This window comes from Camelus bactrianus, chromosome 17, assembly GCF_048773025.1.
Source record: "Camelus bactrianus isolate YW-2024 breed Bactrian camel chromosome 17, ASM4877302v1, whole genome shotgun sequence".
NCBI classification, from domain to species: Eukaryota; Metazoa; Chordata; class Mammalia; order Artiodactyla; family Camelidae; genus Camelus; species Camelus bactrianus.
Genome location: NC_133555.1, coordinates 43,497,066 through 43,516,879, shown reverse-complemented (window position 1 = coordinate 43,516,879; position 19,814 = coordinate 43,497,066). Strand labels below are relative to the sequence as shown.

The 19,814-nt window shown below is 40.2% G+C and overlaps 1 protein-coding gene across 1 annotated transcript in view; it reads left to right on the top strand.

Annotated features, from left to right (window-relative positions):
* Nucleotides 1–6,587: 6,587 nt before the first annotated feature.
* ARPP21 (cAMP regulated phosphoprotein 21) overlaps nucleotides 6,588–19,814 on the top strand; it is a 299,973-nt gene continuing 286,746 nt past the window's right edge. Inside the window, exon 1 of the mRNA XM_074345294.1 lies at nucleotides 6,588–6,609. The gene's annotated coding sequence lies outside the window, so the exon portion shown is untranslated. The remainder of the gene's footprint in view (nucleotides 6,610–19,814) is intronic.

The window sequence follows — 19,814 nt, the reverse complement described above, 5'->3', positions numbered from 1 at the left end:
CAAGTAACTGCAGAGGTCAACTGGGGAAAGGTGTGCCTCCAGGAGAAGGCGCCAGGCAGAGCTGGAATCAAAGGGCCTCAGCTGAGTGGGCAGGGATGACTATTCTTTAAGTCATGGTAACTGGTCCTGGAAAAACACAACTAGCAAAGCTATGCCCTCCATCCTGATTGAGTTCTGCTCAAATTCTTCCTGCCGTAGCTTTAAGCCCATTTCCCTGGGCTGCTGCCCCAGGAGAGCGAAAGACATCCAACCACATTCCTTGTTTTCATCCTTATTTTATCTTATTTATTTATTTATTTTTATTTATTTTTCGAGTGAGAACAAAGCAATTTTATTCGTATTTCCCTTTTACATGCGGATCCTGATCAGAAAAGAGAGAGATAAGACTGGTTTTGCACATTTACTCCAAGAAGATATTCGGGCCCACACTATGTCATTTATACAGATTCTCATATTAGACTCATTCTCACCACTCTGACTTCTTGAACTTGACTTTCAGCAGGGGCACCCTTATTTTAGACTTAAAGATATTACTTAATTTTGGTCCTACTGACATGATTAAAGCAGGGGGAAAAATACATATTATATCTTTTTATATGCACCACCGTCCTCCTTTGTTTTACATTTAACCTGCAAAGCATGGCAGGATAAACTCCACCTTTTTCTCCTTCCTTCATCTGCAATGGCATTTCTCAAGGGTATTTTTAAAGTCCAAATGGAAAAAATAACACAGCCCTCTGTGAAAGAAGAGGAAAGAAATGCCAAGTGATTAAGAACTGTTTTACCTCCCCCCCCACCCCCGCAATCTCTATCTGAAACAAAAGCATTTGGCTTTGTTTCATTTATAAGTAGAACTAAGCAAACTCAGCAACACCTATAACTTTCAAGCCCTAAACTTCTCTCCCTACAAATCAGAAGTACAGTACAGACCTTACAGACAAAACGGGAAGCTAACACATATGAGATAGTGTGGCGAGGAATGGGCAACGAGAAATTTGCAAGCAGATAAAAGTTTGGTTTTCATGAAACATTTGAGAATTGTGTCACCTCGGGATTTTTTTTTTTTTTTCTTGAGCTTCTCTCAGTCTGTTTCTTCATTCCAGAAATGGCAATTGTATTAGATATACCAGAAGTTAGGTTTTAAATTTAAGTACAGAGGGGTTGGGAGTGGATAGAACAGTGTTATTAATTACCCTTGCTGGGACATGTTGGCCTGTTGCACTTCCCCCTGATTAGGGCTTGCTTCCATCGTGGGAGCTGGTGGTGGGAATGATGGCAAAATGAGGAAGTGAGCAGGGCTGAGAACAAACCAAAACACCGAGGTGTGTGGGGAAAACCAGTTGGAGAAGGGATTTCAGGCTGGTTACCAAGTGAGGAGGCCAGAAGAAGGTTTGAAAGCTGGAGGAGCAGAGCCAGGGGGACTCTAAGGGCCAACCTGTCTCATCTATATGGATGGGGCAGGTCCAGGATTATTTGCCATATAGCAAGCTTCACCCTCACTCCCAGTTCCTGGCACTTTAGAAACTCCTGCCAGTCCTTTGCAGTTATACATGAACATTGTTTAGTTACCCGGGGAAATACTATGTCTAGGGGAAGTGTCCAAGGGGCGAGTAGGACGCCTGTGACCTTGGATGACAGTCATCCTGGGAAGATTCTCCCAGACAGTGTTCTTAAACTGCAGCATGCATCAGAATCTCTTGGGGAGGTTCATTAAAATTCACTGCAGGGCCCGTGGTCACAGTTTCTGATTCACTAGGTCTGAGGTAGGACCTGAGAATGAACATTTCTAATGGCTCGCAGGTGAGGCTGTTGCTACTAGTCCAGGGAACACATTTTGAAAACCACTGCTTAAAGAAATTAGTTTTAAACTGAAATTGGAAGCACCTGTTAGAGCTCTGAGATTAGCATATGGATGACTATTGATAATGTATCTCATCTACAAGTGTCCTGTTTGCAGTGTCCAGCTCCAAGTGCCATCAAACTGTCATCGGAATTTACTGGACACTGATGGTTCCCAAAATGCAGTCTTAAAGTTGGTATTAATCTTCCAAATTTGAAATCTTTCTTTTTATGTCTTAGGTGTTTGATCCCCCCTCCCCCCGACCCCCACTTCAAAGGCCTATTTTGCTTTGCTTTCAGCAAAAGTTGCTTAGAGAAAAAGGGGTAACATCTTTACATGGGAGTATAACCTTTTAAAAACCATTACAGAACACAGCTGAGCCTCTGAAAGGTACATTAGGAGGACAGCTGTGGAGGAGGCATTTTTAAAGAAATCTTCAAGCCTACAATTTGAAGGCCCTTTTAACCACCTCCTGTGTCCCAAAGACCTCAAGCTTTCATTATTACAGATAAAATGATGTCTCCAGGTTTTTCCTTTGATTGCCTAGAACTTTGACATACCAACACATGAACTCCTGTTTATTTTTTTTTTCTTTTTATTTCGAACTCCTTGGAGCTGTACTTCCAGTTAGCTCTAGGCAGTCTGCAGTTAATGCATGTGAGGATGGTCAGTGGACCCTGACCATCTTTCAAAAGAGTGAAACAGCATTCGTGTGACATTAAGAATATTGTCAGAGTGTGAAGCCTAAAACAAGAATGTGATATCCTGAGTAAGCTATTTAATCCTGTCTATTATTTTCATCTCAACCCAGTGGGTTAAGATGGCAGATTTCTGTGGGAATGGTTTGCTTAAACTCTGGGGCAATGCTGATACTATGCTTTGCCATAATTCATAACTAGACAGGAAAAAAAGCATGAGTCTACTGTTGTGGTTCTATTGGATGAAAACCAAGGCTTAGTAACCGGTCAGTGCAAGATACATTTTGGTCTAGTATGCCTACACTACATCTTGTTTCCTACCAAATAGTCAGGCACATTCTCCTCTGATTCCTTAATAGATTCCTGTAGCAAATAGGCAGAGAAACAAGCTGTCAGCAACTCTATCAATTTAAAGAGAGCAAGAATTGCAAAGTGTTATTTCCTTACCAGCTTTTCCAGGCTACCAGATTATTCTTTGTGTGCCTTGCAACTATCAGAGCTAAATATGATATTTACATTTTTTAATAGCAAACATAGGATGGGCAGGAACTAATCAAAATAGATGCTGGTTATGCACAGCTAGTGTGGATATCCTGGAGCATATTAGCTGAGTATCCATTCTGTTTAGAGTAATGTTAAACCAGAAGAAAGCATCCTCTTCATCATTATCTTTATCACAACCACTGACATGTTTTGTGCTTTTACATTTTGCAGTACTGGTTTAGGATCAATATACAGGGCTAAGCACATCTCCTGCCTCCCCACCTTCTATCCCTTAATTCATGTCAAAGTTGGAGTATGTTGACTAAAACAAATAGACGGTCAGATAGTTCTCCAGCAAAGACGAGATTATTCAGGATCAGCAGAGAATTACAATTCAGGGTCTGCAAACATGGCAAGTCTTGTGCAAATCCCCGCAGGTCAAAGGAAGGAGAACTCTTATAGAGGGGAAAGGAGGGTGGGAGAGCTGTAAATGCAGAGTCCTTGGCTTTCCATACACTGAGTTCTTGCCAAGAAAGAATAGGAGTCTTTTGTCTTCCTGTTGGGCTCCACCATTACTGCAGGGCATGAGAGCTCCCCAGTTTGGCCTCCCATCTCTATTTAATGGAGGTCAGTTTATTAATGTTTTACAAGAATAGATGCTGAAGACTCTCTAACAGATGAAACTTTGATAGGACCCAGCTGTTTATGGAAACATCTTAAAACAAACTGAGAAGATGTCTGTGAAAATGGCAGTAGAAGATAGTAACTCCACTGGTACTTTCAAACTAGAGATTACAGAGACCTGGGTTAGGATGAGATTAACCTGGGAGTAGTTCATCAAGTGGCCCCCACGTTCCATGCAGGTTCTAATCAGCCAGGGCAGTATGTGAGCACTGGGATCAGTGAGGCAAGCAAGTGCTCTCTGTAGGGGGAAAGAAAAGAGGGAAAAGAGAACAGACGTATGCAGACATAAGCTAACTTGTATGTGCCCATGTAGAGCATATGTCCCTTCCTTCTTCCAAGATTGGTGAAGGTAGATCAAACTACATACAGGGGAAGCCAGTAGAATCTCAAATAGAAAGATGAGTGCATAAGTAAAGACAAATTCCGAACAAAGTCTATGAAAAAGTGATAGAAAGTGACAATTATGTGTCTCAGAACTATAGATACTGCAGATAAAATAAGACAACATCATGAAAAATGGTGTGCCTATTTATTCAACAACATAGCCAAAATGCTCAAATTCTTTGAAAATGCTCCTGGCAAAAGCTGAAATTAAATGAAAAAAAAAGAAAAAAAGAGGCCCTATATCTGTTAGAGAAATTGTCAAAAATATTCCCATACAAAACCTTCAAGGCCAAATGATTTTACTGGTGAATTTTACCAATTATATTTAAGGAAAAATTAATATAAGCTGTACACAAATGGTTTCGTAAAGTAAAAGGGAGAGAAACATATTCTGACTTGCTGTATGAAGCCAGAAAAATCCTGATACCAAACCCGACAATCACAAGAATACAACTATTAATCAGTATATCTTCACAAAATCTTATCAAATCATATTCAACTTATTTTAAAAATGGATATTATGCCATGATTGAACAGCATCAATCCCAGGAATACAAGATCAAATTAATTTTGAAAAACAAATAAATTTCACCGTCATGACAGGAGAAAAACCAAATGCTCATCCCAACAGATGCAGAATAAGCATTTTTAAAAATCTATCAACCATTCCTAATAAAATATCTCAGCTAGCAAACTAAAACAGGAAAACATCATCCTTAACCGTATAAAGGGCACAGATAAAAGACTTACAGTTAATAAATAAATTAATGATAAAAAACAATGCATGGGAACAATAAGGTTGGGAGCAGACAAAGATATTTCCTCTTTTCTTGGACAGTGTGTCACCAAGCAGGACCCTATAGGACAGAGCCCTCCCCCATATCCTGTGCTGTAGCTCCTCTCTGAATGATCCAGATAATAGTATCCCCTGCATGTGTCCTGAGTTTTTTCAATGCTCAAAACCACCACCAAATTGAAGAAATGAACCACTTGATGATTGTGAGCACGTGGCACTCAGAGATTGATAGTGTTGCCCGCCCTGTTTCCTCACCACCAGCCAATCAGAGAACTGCGCACGAGCTGACCACGTGCCCCTCCACCCCCTCCCTCACCTGCCTTTAATTAAGCTTTGCTGAAAGCCTTCAGGGAGCTCAGGTTTTCCTCAGCCAGCTCCACCTCCAGCTCCTTTCTCGACCCTAGGGGCCCTGCTGGCAACCTCGCTCTGCCCCAAACTTCGAGGTTTCGGTGTGTTTGGCCTCACAGTGCGTCGGGCACGGACTTGCCTCCGCTAACAGTTTTGGTCAAGCGGGTCCCAGAGTCTGTGCCCGCCGCGGGTCGACCCCGGCCCGGGCCCCTCCCCCGGGTGGCAGCAGCGGCCGGGGCTCACTTCGCTCAGGGCGTCTCGGAGGGCCCTCCCCGAAAGGCGCAGGCCGTCCCGGCGCGAGGCTGTTTGGAGCCAGAACCTTCCAGAGCTGCGTCCACACGCCGGGTCGCCTGAGGGTGAGTGACCCCAGCCCCCGCAGGCTGGGAATTCTCTCCGCTGTCGGGGCCTGTCCGCACGGGGAGGGGGCCGCTCTGGGCTCAGGGCCGGCCGCTCCGCGTCCTGTTTGGAGCTCTCCAGGCCCTGCTGTTTGGGGGCCCCGGCCTAGGAGTACAGGCGGAATTTTTAGACGACGTCTCCTCAGGTTTGCCGTCTGTGCGACCGGAGCTGCTTTGCGGCTTGTGCTTCTGTGGGCCTGGTTTTGGGGTGAGCCACGCGGCTTGCGCAGGAGGGAAAATCCCGCCCGCTCCTTCCCGGCGGCTTCCCCGGCGGGGCCGGCGCCACGCTGGGTCCGGCCTCCTTCCGGAGCTGGGCTCTGCGTTTGGAGGCCTCCGTCTGGGCGTGGGAGTGGAATTTGGGGGCTACACCTAGTTAAAGCTTTGTTTGTGGGACCGTGTTTGTTGTTTGCACGTGTGTCAGAACTGGCACTGACCGGTTGAGACGTCTCTGAGTAACAGGATCACGTGTGAGGACACCAGGGTGTCCTTCCTTGTTGGTTGGCCTCGCCCGGGGCAGAGCCTTGGTCGGGACTTTGCCTCGTCCAGCCTCGTCTCTGAAGGGGCGCTGGTTGGGGTTCTCCCCTTTTGGGCTGGCGGGGCTTTGGTTGGGAATCTCGCTGTGGGGGCTAGGGAACTGTGACGCTGAGAGACAGCTTTCAGTTGTTTGCTTGGTATTTGGTAACATCAGCTGTGAATAATTGTGTGGATGATCAGAGCTCTGTTCCATTTTATATATATAGTCTTCCCAGAGTGTTATTTCGCAAAACCGGGAGATCTTCAGCTATGCTGCCTTAAATGAAAGAAAATGATATTTTTATTGTAACACTTTGTGACCTTAGGACTCCCAGATATCGGGAAAACAATGGCCCTAATGACTCTGCTGTTGTATCAAAGTGGGCCTTCTGCAGTTTGGCTTTTATCTTGGGTGTGTCCAAAGTCTGTTCTCTCTTCCTGGTTGTGCTGAAAGTGGGGCATGCGAATGTGAGTGAATATATTTATATATATTTTATTATCCATTACTGTTTTTTCTTTAAACTGAAGTGGATATTTGGGAACTGGAAAAAAAAAAACAAAACTGAAAATAGCCACGATGTTTGGGTTTGGTATAACAGAGGAGGAATTTGCGTTTCACTTCCTGTGCCTTTGAGATGTAAATGATCTACCTGGGCTCACAAGGAAAAAAAGGTTTTTTTTAAAACTCAAGCAGGAAAACAGATCTCTAGTTCTGTCTTTATGTAAAAATTAACATGTAAAAGAATTCTATTTAATTGACTTAAAAGTAAGCACTCAAATTAAATACTTCTAAGTATAAAAGAAGCTAGATAACAAATTTCAGGCTCATGTGATCTAGGAAATATTCAATACTAAGTTAATATCTGATATGAAAGCTAGTTTAAGCTTGTTGGTATAATCAACCCAGACATCTCTTTTACTGTACCTAAGTTTACTGAAGGTCAGTGGGTTCATGTTGTTTCTGTTGCCGAGTTTGTCTGCAGGAAAATAAATTTTAGTTAACTTGCTATGATAAAATGCTTATAAGTAAATTAAATGCAAATGGCATAGGAGCTTTTCAGGTGAACTCTTTAGAAATAATTCTGTTTTAGGAATGTCTACTTAAAAATGATCTCTCCGTACATTTGGTAACTTGAAATTTTAGAGTTGTGCTAACTTAAGTTAAATAATGGACATTTATTATATAGCTAGGTCATTCCCAAACAAAATAAGAAACTGAAATATTTACTAAACATTGGCTTCCCTTTACAGAGAAACTAAAGGTGTTTAAGACTATTAAATATTTTCACTGCCACACTGAAATATTTTCTATAAACACATGTTTTTAGAAATTATTGGTATTTATGTTTGCCAATCTACAGAATGCTAATGTAAAAGACAGTTCATAATTGCTTACTTCTTGGTTTTCACTAGAAATTAAGGTTTATGTATATATATATATTTATTGAAGTACAGTCAGTTTACAATGTTGTCAATTTCTGGTACAGCACAATGCTTCAGCCATACATGAACATACATGTATTCGTTTTCATATTCTTTTTCACCATAAGTTAATACAAGATACGGAATATAGTTCCCTGCACTATACAGTATGAATGGATTTTGTGAGAATCCTCCGTATTTCAAAGTGAGAGATACTCTGCCAGCGTTCAGTAGGTGTTCTGTGCAATTCAGTGGGTTTGTAGATGTAATTGTTGGTGTATTTGTGGGAGAGGGTGAACTGTGAGTCTAAGGTGCCATCTTGACACCTCCTCTAGAAATTAAGGTTTCTAAGAATTGAAGATTCTAATTATATATGTCATTAAAGCTATACAAAATAATAAAGGAAACATCAGTATACAGTAGGAAAGTAGGATATATATTTTGAGTAAAAAGCATGAGGAATGAAACTGCTTTTTTTAAGTAAACAGTTTATAGAAGGGGAGACCTAAAGGAATTTTGTGCATGGTCGGGCTCAAATTAGATTTAAACTTAATTAGTTGGGGGAGGGAGTTATAGCTCAGTGGTAGAGCACATGTTTAACATGCATGAGGCCATGGTTCAATCTCCACTACCTCCGTTAAATAAAATAACAATAATAAATAAATAAACTTAATTACCTTCCCTCCCAAAAAAACAAACAAATAAAAAAACTTAATTAGGTGAATGAATTTTGTTATTAAAAGTAGTGTGGTGCAGGACCAGATTTGGCTCCTGTCTGTTAACAGAACAGGTTTACTAAGAATGCTTCTGATAACAGATTGTGTGAAACTTTTTGATATTTTTGACAAACTTCTTATCAAATTCTAATTAAAGTTATTTTGACTTCAACTAACTTTGGAGTGCTTCGGAGGGCCCCTGAGGCACCTCAGAGAAAAATATTTAACTAGGATTGGTTGGCATGTTAAAATACACAAAAAGAATTGTCAAATGAGTGATACGAATGTTATTAATGTAGATATTCCAGAAATTATATAAAGTTTCTGAAATTTAGATATGTCTTGGTACAATGTTATCAGTCATAATTCTAGTTGTTATAATAAAATGTATGTCACAGTGACTTGATTAACCATCTTTGTCAGAAACGCCATAGTCAGATCTTTAACCTTGCCTTTTTAAGTCTTTTGTCACTTATAGACAGCTCAACTGATGCTTTGCAAAACTGCTTCATCTTCAAGAAGATTCATAAAAAGAAATTTTTGATAAGTACAGGTTTCCTTTAAATCATACTGCTGAACTGGGTAAAATATTCAAAAAGTCTAATGAGGTAATAGCTCAGTGGTAGAGTGCCTGCTTAGCATGCACGAGGTCCTGGGTTCAGTCCCCAGTTCCTCCATTGAATAAATAAATAAACTTGATTACCTCCCCGCAAAATAAAGAAACAAACAAAAATCTAGTGAAAACTCCAATTTCCTAAAACTGTCATTAAATAGGGTTAATTACGTAGGTTTGAGTAAACTGATGAATATGGTTATAATTTTTTGGTTTTGTCTGAAATATTACTAGGTCTTAACTTGTGTTTTTTAAATTGAACTGTTTACCAACTATTTGTCTCCCTATCAGTATTGAAAGTTACTGTTTTACTTCCAACCGCGCTGTTACCCCCAATGTTTGGGATAGAAAGAGAATTCTCTAACGGAGTTGTCACAGAATATAACTATCATGATGTGTAACAATGCTGGCTGTAAGACTATTGCTAAAAGCACTTGTACAGTGCTTGTGTAACAATTGGGTATAAGTGATAAGATGTATGGCTTATAAATTGTTTCCCCACTGACATACCTCTGAGCCTGTTCACGATATCTAATTAGTTTTCCCTCAGCATGAATAACCAGGCAAATATAAAGGAGGCCCAGCACCGAGGGACATGATCTGACCCTGGGGCAGGAGCCATCACCCCAGCATGGAGGGATGGGTATTCTGATCCTCAGTGCTTTCTACTGAAAGATTTGTAATCAGAAGGGGGAAATGATGGGGGAAATCTGCACATACTGAGGTATGGGGATGTCGTTCTGGCTTATACGCAGTTTAACTTAATGATCAAAGTGTCCTGTTTTATGACCTTTTTGGGTATGCATTGTACATCTGCTTTTGTCTGGAGGAAGGGAATGCATTTGAAAATCCAAATGGAGTAGCTGTGATTCAGACATTCAAGGTAAAACTATGTGGCCATCGTGGATGTGGTTTCAAACATGTTTTTGTATTGTTGAGAACTTGAATTTTCTGAGCTGTGTCTTACTCGGGAGACCACCGACCGTTCTCAAAGCAATGTCTGCTGGCAGCTGCAACCTTATAACCTCAAGGTCTCTTCTTTGAACTGTTAAGTCTTTAGACAATAAAATTGCTTTAGATCAGATGTTAGCCCAAAAAAACCCACCATGTAATGACCAATAGCTCCTGTTATGTATATGTTTTTTAATACATTTTTATTGAAGTATAGTTAGTTTACAGTGTTGTGTCAATTTCTTGTGTACAGCACAATACTTCATTCATATAGGAATATACATATATTCGTTTTCGCATTTTTCACCATAGGTTACTACAAGATATTGGATATAGTTCCCTGTGCTATACACTATAAACTTGTTGTTTATTTATTTTATGTATATTAGTTAGTATCTGCGAATCTAGAACTCCCAATTTATCCCTTCCCACCCCCTTACCCCAGTAACCATAAGTTTGTTTTCTATGTCTGAGTCTGTTTTTGTTTTGTAAATAAGTTCACTTTTCTTTTCTTTTTTTTTTCCTCTTTTTTAAAATTCCACGTGTAAGTGATAACATGGTATTTTTCTTTTTCTTTCTGGCTTACTTAGAATGACTTTCGCCAGGTCCATCCATGTTGCTGCAAGTGGCATTATTTTATTATTTATTATGGCTGAGTAGTATTCCATTATATAAATATACCACAGCTTTACCCAGTCATCTGTTGGTGGACATTTAGATTGTTTCCATGTCTTGGCTATTGTAAATAGTGCTGCTACTATAAACATTGGGATGCATGTGTCTTTTTGAATTAAGGTTCCGTCTGGATATATGCCCAGGAATGGGATTGCTGGATCATAGGATAAGTCTGTATTCAGTTTTGAGGAATCTCCATACTGATTGCCATAACGGCTGCATCAAATGACATTCCCACCAGCAGTGTAGGAGGGTTCCCTTTTCTCCACACCCTCTCCAACATTTATCATTCATGGACTTTTGAATGATGTCCATTCTGATTGGTGTGAGGTGATACCTCATTGTAGTTTTGTTTTAGATTTCTCTGATAATTAGCGATGTTGAGCATTTTTTTCATGTGTCTATTGGCCATCTGTATGTCTTACTGGAGAATTGCTTGTTTAGATCTTCTGCCCACTTTTGGATGGGGTTGTTTGTTTTTATCTTATTAAGTTGTATGAGCTGTTTATATATTCTGGAGATTAAGCCCTGTGAGTCTCATCATTTGCAAATATTTTCTCCCATTCTGTAGATTGTCATTTTGTTTTGCTTATGGTTTCCTTTGCTGTGCAAAAGCTTTTAAGTTTAATTAGGTCTCATTTGTTAATTTTTGCTTTTATTTCTATTGCTTGGGTAGACTGCCCTAGGAGAACATTGCTGAGATTTATGTCAGATTGTATATGTTAATATCACATCAGAAAGAGGTTAAAACCTGCTCAGATAAAAGTACACAACTGACTACCTGATACAAGTCTTCCCCAAAGTGCCAGGTCCGGACTGGCTTTCAGGCTTAGTCTTCTGAATTCCTCAGAGAATGGGGAATGAGATCCATTTTATTTTTATAATGCTTTTAAATCTAAAAAGAGATTATGGTAAATAGTTATCTCTGGAGAGGATGAGTTTTGGGGTAGGGGTAGGAAATGTATTTGGTCTCTACCATTTTATTGACAGCCATACCAGCACAATTAACTTGAATTAGAAAACATCAGATCTCCAGAATAAACACCTACAATTCCTCGGTACCCATCTCCTTCCTCTCCTTCTTGGGTTGGTCTTCTGGTTCTCATTGGCTTTCATAGTTGTCTTGACTTTTTAAATGTCCTGTTCTCATAGACTTTATTTTCTCAGATCAGACGCCTGGAATTACAGTCATTGGTACCCATGAGGATGGGCTTCCTGGGACTAACCTCCAATTTGGTGGAGTCCTATTGAAATGCCAATCAAAGTTCCAGGCAGCAGGGGAAGAAGGCTTCCCTGGAGCATTTATATTCTGAAATGTAAATTATGGTTTGCCTTGACTTCCACTGCAATCTTTAAGATGTCCTCCTCCCTTTGTTCAGAGAAAATTCTCAGTGCAGCTGGGAATGCTATTTCCAATTAACGGGCAAATCTGCTTGTAAGGAAAGCAAGACTATTAAATTCTTGGAGTTAAACTTAGAGGGTTTTTTCCCTCACAGGCCATGTCAGCTTCACTGTACCTTGAAAGAATCAGGATTTTGGTGAAATATGATACATTCAGAATAAAATAAAAATTTACTAGGAATTATACCTATTAAGGCTTAGGAATCATGAACAGGCAACTCATGCCAGCTTATTCCTGTTTGTCTACCATCTTAATTAAAGACTGTTTTATTAATACAAATAGATGAGTCTATTTTGTAATTCAAGTTGTCAACTTAAATATTTATTTTTTCTCTAAGAGATGTTAGAAATAATGAGAAGTAATCTTCTTTGAGGAAAATCAAAGTTATATGTACTCACTGACACATAGAAACACTGACTTCCCTGTCTACATCCCTTTTGTGTCTTTCTCCATTTGTGGCCGGCTGAACTATTAGCTTCACAACTCATCCCTCCTTCTGGATGCACCTTCGCTGCGTCATTTTGCCATCTCTTTGACCAAGGTAGAACCATGTTCATTACTGCCTGATTTTGGCCAATGAAATATTTGCAGACCTGACGCAATCAAGACTCAACGAAGACTCTCCTTGAAAATGTTCGACAACCAACTCTCACCTTATTAAGCAGAGGGTGGAGAATCAGTTGTCAACAACATGAGGGAAAACCTTCTGATTTGTTACATTTGCTATTTTCCATGGTATCAATAGTTCACTGCTGCCAGCTTCAGGCTACCCAGGAGATGCTGCTGAGTCAACTCGGGAAAGAAACTTAGAGTCACATACCATTTATAGTATTTCTACCACACAGAGAGAGTAGACCTTAATAACCTTAATATTCTAAATACTAAGAATGCAGAAAGACAATGAAGGTGGTGCATTTTGAATATTTATCTTCCTTTATAATTTAATTAATTTTGACCATATCCTCTTATAATTTAAATTTTAGTAATGGCTGTTTTTAACTACCAACTCACAAAAGGCTGAAAATATAACAATGAACTCTTTATAAATAAGTACAACCCGCTGTAGCTCACCCCTGCTTGAGATGAACTTTGCAGGTTGGCCAGCTCTCCTGCACTTCTTTCAACAGCACTGAGAAGAGCATGCCTAGCCAAGGCCACTGGTTCAAGGAGGATACACACACAGGGAGCAGTGTCTCCCAGCTCACTCACTGACCTGCAGTGTGAAGCAGAACCACAGGTGCTGCAGATCCACGGAAATGAACAGTTGCTACTTGAGCCGACTGAGTTTGGGGGTCACTGGTTATATAGCATGATTGGAGTGGTACATGACTAATATCCAAACTTCCTTCTGAAAGGTTAAAAACAATATATTCTTGTTATTATAAAAGCTAGCATGATATTTATTATTATCTAAACCTATCATTATTATATGTTTTTGTATTTTCTGTGGAACTTAGTCTAAAAAGATATAAAGGTATATATATCCTAGATCATCTGGCTGGCCAGTTTATTGTCAGAGATTATCTTGTAAGTTTAGTGACTATGTCTAATTGGTATTGGTGATTATTTTGATGCGCAGTGAATATCCATGGTAACAACATTTAACTATTAATGTGTTGGTAAGCAAACCAGACTGACAGAGTAGGGCCTGTTGTAATGCCAACTTGATCAAAGTCACCCCGGGCCTTCAGCTGTATTAAATGACCAGTAACATACTCTTCTTTGCACAATGATAGTTCACAACAGAAGGATGGTCCCACAGGATCCAACTTCTGTGTTTAAGTTCTTTAACAAAGTGAGACATTGTTTTGACATCATACACATGGCAATGCAACCAGCCACTAGAAATAATTTTACTGCAGCCGTCTTCTATGAAAAGAATAGAAAGGAGTTTAGTATGCAGTGATCTGTATGCAAAATGGAGATCATTGCACACAGTGTATCCATAGCTTATGGACAAATAATAGTTTACTAATGGTTTAAAAAAAGGAGAAAGAGCACTTCCCCATCAGTAGGACCGTACAAGTATGCTAGCCTCAAAAGCACGTGTGCATCAACGAGCAATTTCATATTCACATCACAGCCAAAACTTTTTGTGCCAGAAAAATAGCACTTCTTCCAACTCTCAGAGCTCCCACCCTGGTCTGAGTGACCAGCAACCCCCACCTGCCCCCTCCCTGGGCACCACCACATCTGCCTTGTTTCCTGTCCTGATCTTGCTAAAACAATTCAAATCAGGCCACTCCTCTGCTCAGAACCTGATGAAGCCTTTCTGTCTCACTAAAAGTAAAGGCACCATTTTCTGAAAGGGCCTCCGAGCCTCCCCAGGATCCTTCTCCCCATTCTCTCATATCCTGAGAGTGCAGGTCACACCCTGGACGATCAGGCTCCATGCTGCTGGGGTGGAAGCTTTTGTTCTTGCCATTCCCGCTGCTGTGAGTTTGCTTTCCACATTAGTACTCCCACGGTCTTCCTTATATCCTCCAGGTTTTAATAAAATCAGTGGCTCAGTGAGGCCTTCTCTGACCTATTTACTTAAAATTAAACACACTTCCTTGAACTTTCAATCCCCTTCCCTTCATTACCTGCGTCAATACAAATATAGTAAAACTGTATGTTATACTAATTTATTCTGTTTATGATCTCTTTCCTTCCATGAGAATATAAGCTCCCTGTGGGCAGGAATTTGGATCTATTCTGTTCACTATGGTATTTTTAGGACCTAGGACAGTGTCTGCACGTAATAGACACTAATTGCTTAAAAAAATAGTTGCAGATTAAATAAGTCCTTGATTATAAAGTTGAGGGTTTGATGAGATCATCTATGTACAGGATTTGGCACTGTGTCTTTTTTATTACATAGAAACTTCCCCCAAAATATTAGTAACAATCATAATTTTCTTTTTCTTATTGAAAGTCAAATGTAGGTGATAACATGTAGAAGAAGAAAGTGTGGCTTAAAACTTAAGAGACAGGCACATTTTAAAGTGTTCTAAATAAATCTCCAACAGACCTGATGATTTTTCAAAACTATTTGAAGCTTTGGACTTAACGTTAGAAAATAGCAAATTTCAGATTCGCTCAGATCTCTTCTCCATTTAAATTCTCAAGGGAAAGTAAATAAAGTGACAGATGAAACAAATGTGATGAAAGGCTTACATTCTTGGGTACTTCTCCTTATGTTCGAACTCAGTGAAGAGCTGACTTGTCTCTGAATCCTTTGCCAACAAATAAACACATTTTCCTTTGCTGGCTCCGGTTCCTACCCGGCTCAGTAACTCCGCAGTGTTGCAAGGCCCTCTGGTTTTTTCTTCTGTCCCTCAATGAACTCACTACTCACGTGTTTCTAGCTGTTGCCTGAGCTCAGATTATATCCAGTTCTCTTTCAACGGTTGTACGTTCCTTGCTGTCTCTAAAATATCCTTATATCTAAACATCATAACTCTGCTAGGAATATGAAACTCTCTCACCAAGATGTCAGTTGCCCAAGTGGTTCTGCTGTCTTTGTTTCTTCTTTACTCTTGTTGATGTGAAATGCTTCATCAAAGATCTTAACTTCTTTTTCCCTTTGTAATAATTCGTGGATCTCTTGTGTCCCTTTCTTTTTGCACCTGTGTTTGCAATAGAGTGTATTAAAATACATTTCCCATCGTTTTCTGACTGTTAATGCTATTATACAATATATCTGCTATGTAAAGTATATGGAGAATAAATGCCTAATATCCATAGACCTGGAAAAAACATCAGAAAGAAGTTGAAGCCCCTTGTGTACAAATCTGCAAACATATTCTTTTTCTACAAATGACAATTCATTTCCTGAATTTATTTGTTTCTCATGCATGACTTTTCAGTATTAAAGTTTAAACTTGTTTATATTTTCTTCCTTAAACAAGTACTTTTTTAATATATTTTACATTTTATGTAAAGGTTATCATGCTGTTTTTGCTTTCAGAATTACTCTTTGGTGATTCATCCATGGTGATGTGTGTAGCTCCAGTTTATTCTTTTTCACTGCTGTAGACTATTCTGTCACAGAAATAGACCACAGTTTATTTTTACAGTTTGCAACAGACTCGTCTGGTCTCCTTATTGCTGTATGCTTTAATGTCTAATCTACCTGACAGCCTCAATAATCTTTCATACTTGTCTTCTGAGTTAGTCTCTTGCCCAGCTCAAGAACATAAGCAGCTCTGCATCGCCTGTAATAACAACACTAGTTCTCCTACAGCTAGAATTTGAGACTTCACCACATTATTTCAATACCAACATTCTCCGAAATATTTTCTCTATACCTTGGTGAAACCCATCCTATTTCCATCTCCAAATAATATCCAGCTACAAGTACACCACAGAAAACTAGCCATCAAAATAATTTTTTCTTTCTTGCCTTTAGCTGTTTCCTTGTTATTTTAAAATAATGATTTGACTCAAAAATATGGTTTTTCATGACTTATACCTGATTTAAACCTGTTCCTCTACTTGAATCCCTAACTTTTTCTTTCTTACCCCTGTAACATGCTTCTTACACAAGTGGTCAGTCATACTTATCATGTAAATATTCTTTTTCATGAATATGCAGTAAAGTACCCATTCTGTTCAATAATTATTTACCAGGCATCTGCTGGGAATGGGTGGAATACAAAGATAGGTACAGAATAAAACCTAGCCTCTGTCCTTGGAGACTCAGACTAATTATATGTCCATAAAGAGACAGGGACAGCTCAGCGAGTCAGTATTGTGTGCAGACTTTCTGTAAGATGTTATGTAAGTGTAGACAAAGGCTCCTTTCCCGTCTTTTGGAGAAAAGGAAGAACAGGCACGTGGGAGCTAATAATACACGTGAAATGATGGACAGCCAGTGAAGAAGGTGGAATGGGATGTGAATGGAAGTCATATCAAGCAAAGAAAGAAACATGAACAAAAATCTCATGAACTATAAACCACATCACATACGTACAATGTGCAGTGGAAGTGGCAAGTTTTGAAACTTGAGAGTGAGGCAGTGATCAAACATTGTACTTCCCTCCTGGGAGTGTTACGAGACTCAATGAGTTAACATATATAAAGTGCTTAGAACAGTGCCTGACTCCCAGTAAACACTCTATAATTGTTAGCCAAATGATAGAAGGCCTTGAGTGCCAGGTGACAGGATTTGGATCCTGGAGGGAGTTTGAAGGGTTTTACAAGAAAATGGCATGGGAAATTTTGCTTTTGAGACAGAGTACTCTGAAGGCATTGTGAAGGGGTAAGACAGGAGGCAGGGAAATTAATGAAGAGGTTGCAGTTTCTCCTAAGAGATGGCAAGTCAAGGGCAGAAGCAGCAGCAATGAAGATGAGGAGGAGGTGGCTTCAACAGCCTTTTAAGCTGGCAAGTACGGGAATTGAGGAAGAAGCAGGTAGAAGAAGGTGTCATCAGTTGAAACAAAGAAACTCTCTTTGATTTGAAAGCATTTCCTGCTCATTCCTCACTAAACTGTCTAATCCATGGTCCTCAGGAGTGTGCATGCTCAACAAACGGGGCTGATTATGACTGAGACTCTGAAACAATGCTCTCTAATGAGCTGTATTATGACATGTGACATTAATGGATCATGTGCATTGGAAGTGGTGACAGCAGTTATTCGTCCAGTCCCACAATCATGTGTTTTGCTACTTAAAGAAAAGCAGGCATTAACTTTCAAAAACGAAAACATGCTTCTGACAGTGATTCCTGAATTGAGACTGAAAGACGCTTGTTTTGATTGAAACAGTTTTGTCTCCAGAATCGTATCCTAATTGTGGCTGTCAGATTCATGTTCTTTAATTGTTCTGTGAGATGAATACATGCTTTTTAAAGGCAGTTTTATAATTCCCCTCAAAATACAATCGGGAATGTATCATTGCAGTTTCTTAACATGGAGACCAAGGCCTAACTAGCCATTTCAAGTCAATAGCCATTCATTCAACTTTCTTTGCCTTCTACGTTTGCTATGTGCAAGGAAGTGTTTTAGGAAGTGGTAAAACAAGTATAAAAAGCAAAAATTCCATTTTGCATTAGGTCACAGTTAAACCAGAACAAAAGACAGCTGAAGTAGAGAAGAACCTGATTGCGGCAGAAATATGCACAGGACAGGAGCATAGTCTGCTAACCGTGTGCGGTCTAGGAAAGGCTGGAGCACTGCAGGGCTTTACGGTGAAAGTGGGAAGACCTGAGGTACGTTTTCAAGAGAATCTCTGCAGTGTGGAGAATAAATTGAACAAAACCAGTAAGTGAGGCAGAGAAATAAGACATGCAGCTGTTTGATTGCCTAGTTGAGTAGGAATTAGTACCTTTACTAAGGCAGTGATACAGAATATGGGGGGAAAGAGAGGATGGCCGAAGACGCTTTGGAGTGGAGCAGAAGACAGTGGTGTCCTGTTGAGCAAGCGGTGGTCTAGGCATGTGACTGCCATGGGAGCCAACTGGCTGGACAGTTACGTGTCGGGGGAGGTGAGAGGCATGGTGGGTAAGAGCAAGCTCAGCCTGAATTTGAATCCTAGAATTTCTGCTTGTTTAGCTGTGTGTCCATGGGCTTGTTAGCTTATACATTATTCTCGCCCATCATTTTTCATGTCACAATAGTCATCAGAGACCTTTGTCTCTAGAGGAAATTAGACCAGTCCGGTTGCATCAGTTACCATCCCTGGAGCGTTACCTCTCTGGTGTCTACTTCGAGGTATTGTGGGGATCTAGTAAGTTAAAATATGATGGTGCTTAAAACAGCGTCTGACTCAGGAAGCACAATGTGAGTGTTGGGGATCATTATCTTATTCCAGCATCCGAGTACATGGTTCTGGTAGCATCATGATGCAGTTCTCAGAATTTTCAGACAAGCTTCATCTTGTACATCGTAAACGTGGGTGATGCTTTCCTGCCAGGAGAGAGTGGCACCTAGGGAGAGGCTGGCACTTTGCATGGCTCTGAACACCCTAACCTTGCTCCTACACACCAGAACGTCTTTCTCCCTTTTAATTAAGGCCTTACTCAGCATCATTCAGAAAGGCCCCTCATGCTTAATCTGTGACTCATAGTCCAACCCTTTGAACAGTACAAATGTTTCCTCTGTAGGAAGGAACAGATGCTCTGGTGGAAAACAAGTAGGGGGTAAATAAAGCAGGGAGCGTCCTAAATGTGGTGGGAGTTGGGGCTAAAGAAAAAGATGGACTCTATTTTTTATCGTTACTTGGACTTTGGTTTTTATACTAGCAAAATGCCTTGTTTTAATTTCTGGGTTTTTTTTTTTGAGGGGGGAGGTTGGAGGAGGAGTGAACTTGCTGATTCTGTAGCAAAACGTGGGCAGGGGTGGGGGAGTGGTTTAATTTGTTGTACGGACTTGGTACCTGGCTACAGTGTTTTTTATGAAATCTATTTGGATCCTATGCTGGAAATTTGGAAGCCTATGTACAAAAATCATTTTTTACATTTTCATAGATTAGCTTACACACAAGTTTTCATAGAGATGCTACCTTATACAAGCCCCTTAATTTTCACGACATAGCAATCATCAGAGGCCTTTGTGTCCGAAAAAAAGAAAAACAGCCAGATTTGCATCAGTCGCTATCCCCTGGAGTGTGGCTCTACCATAGGATGCTATACAGGGTGGAAGGGCTTCTCTCCAGGTAGCAATAAAAGAGTTATCAACTCACACTGGTACTCCTCTGGGACCCAGAAAGAAAAAAAAATAATCTGAGTCTGGCACCTAGGTACTTTCCTGAGCGGGTTGTCATGGCAACAGGGTATAGCAACTGTTCTCAGGATTCTGGGACCTTGGCAGTCCTCATGTGTTCCTCTGCCTCAGCTTCTATGTATGCACAGACATATGGGCACCGGAACTGGAGCCAGGGTTGAGACGAGGATTTGGAATTCATGCCAGGA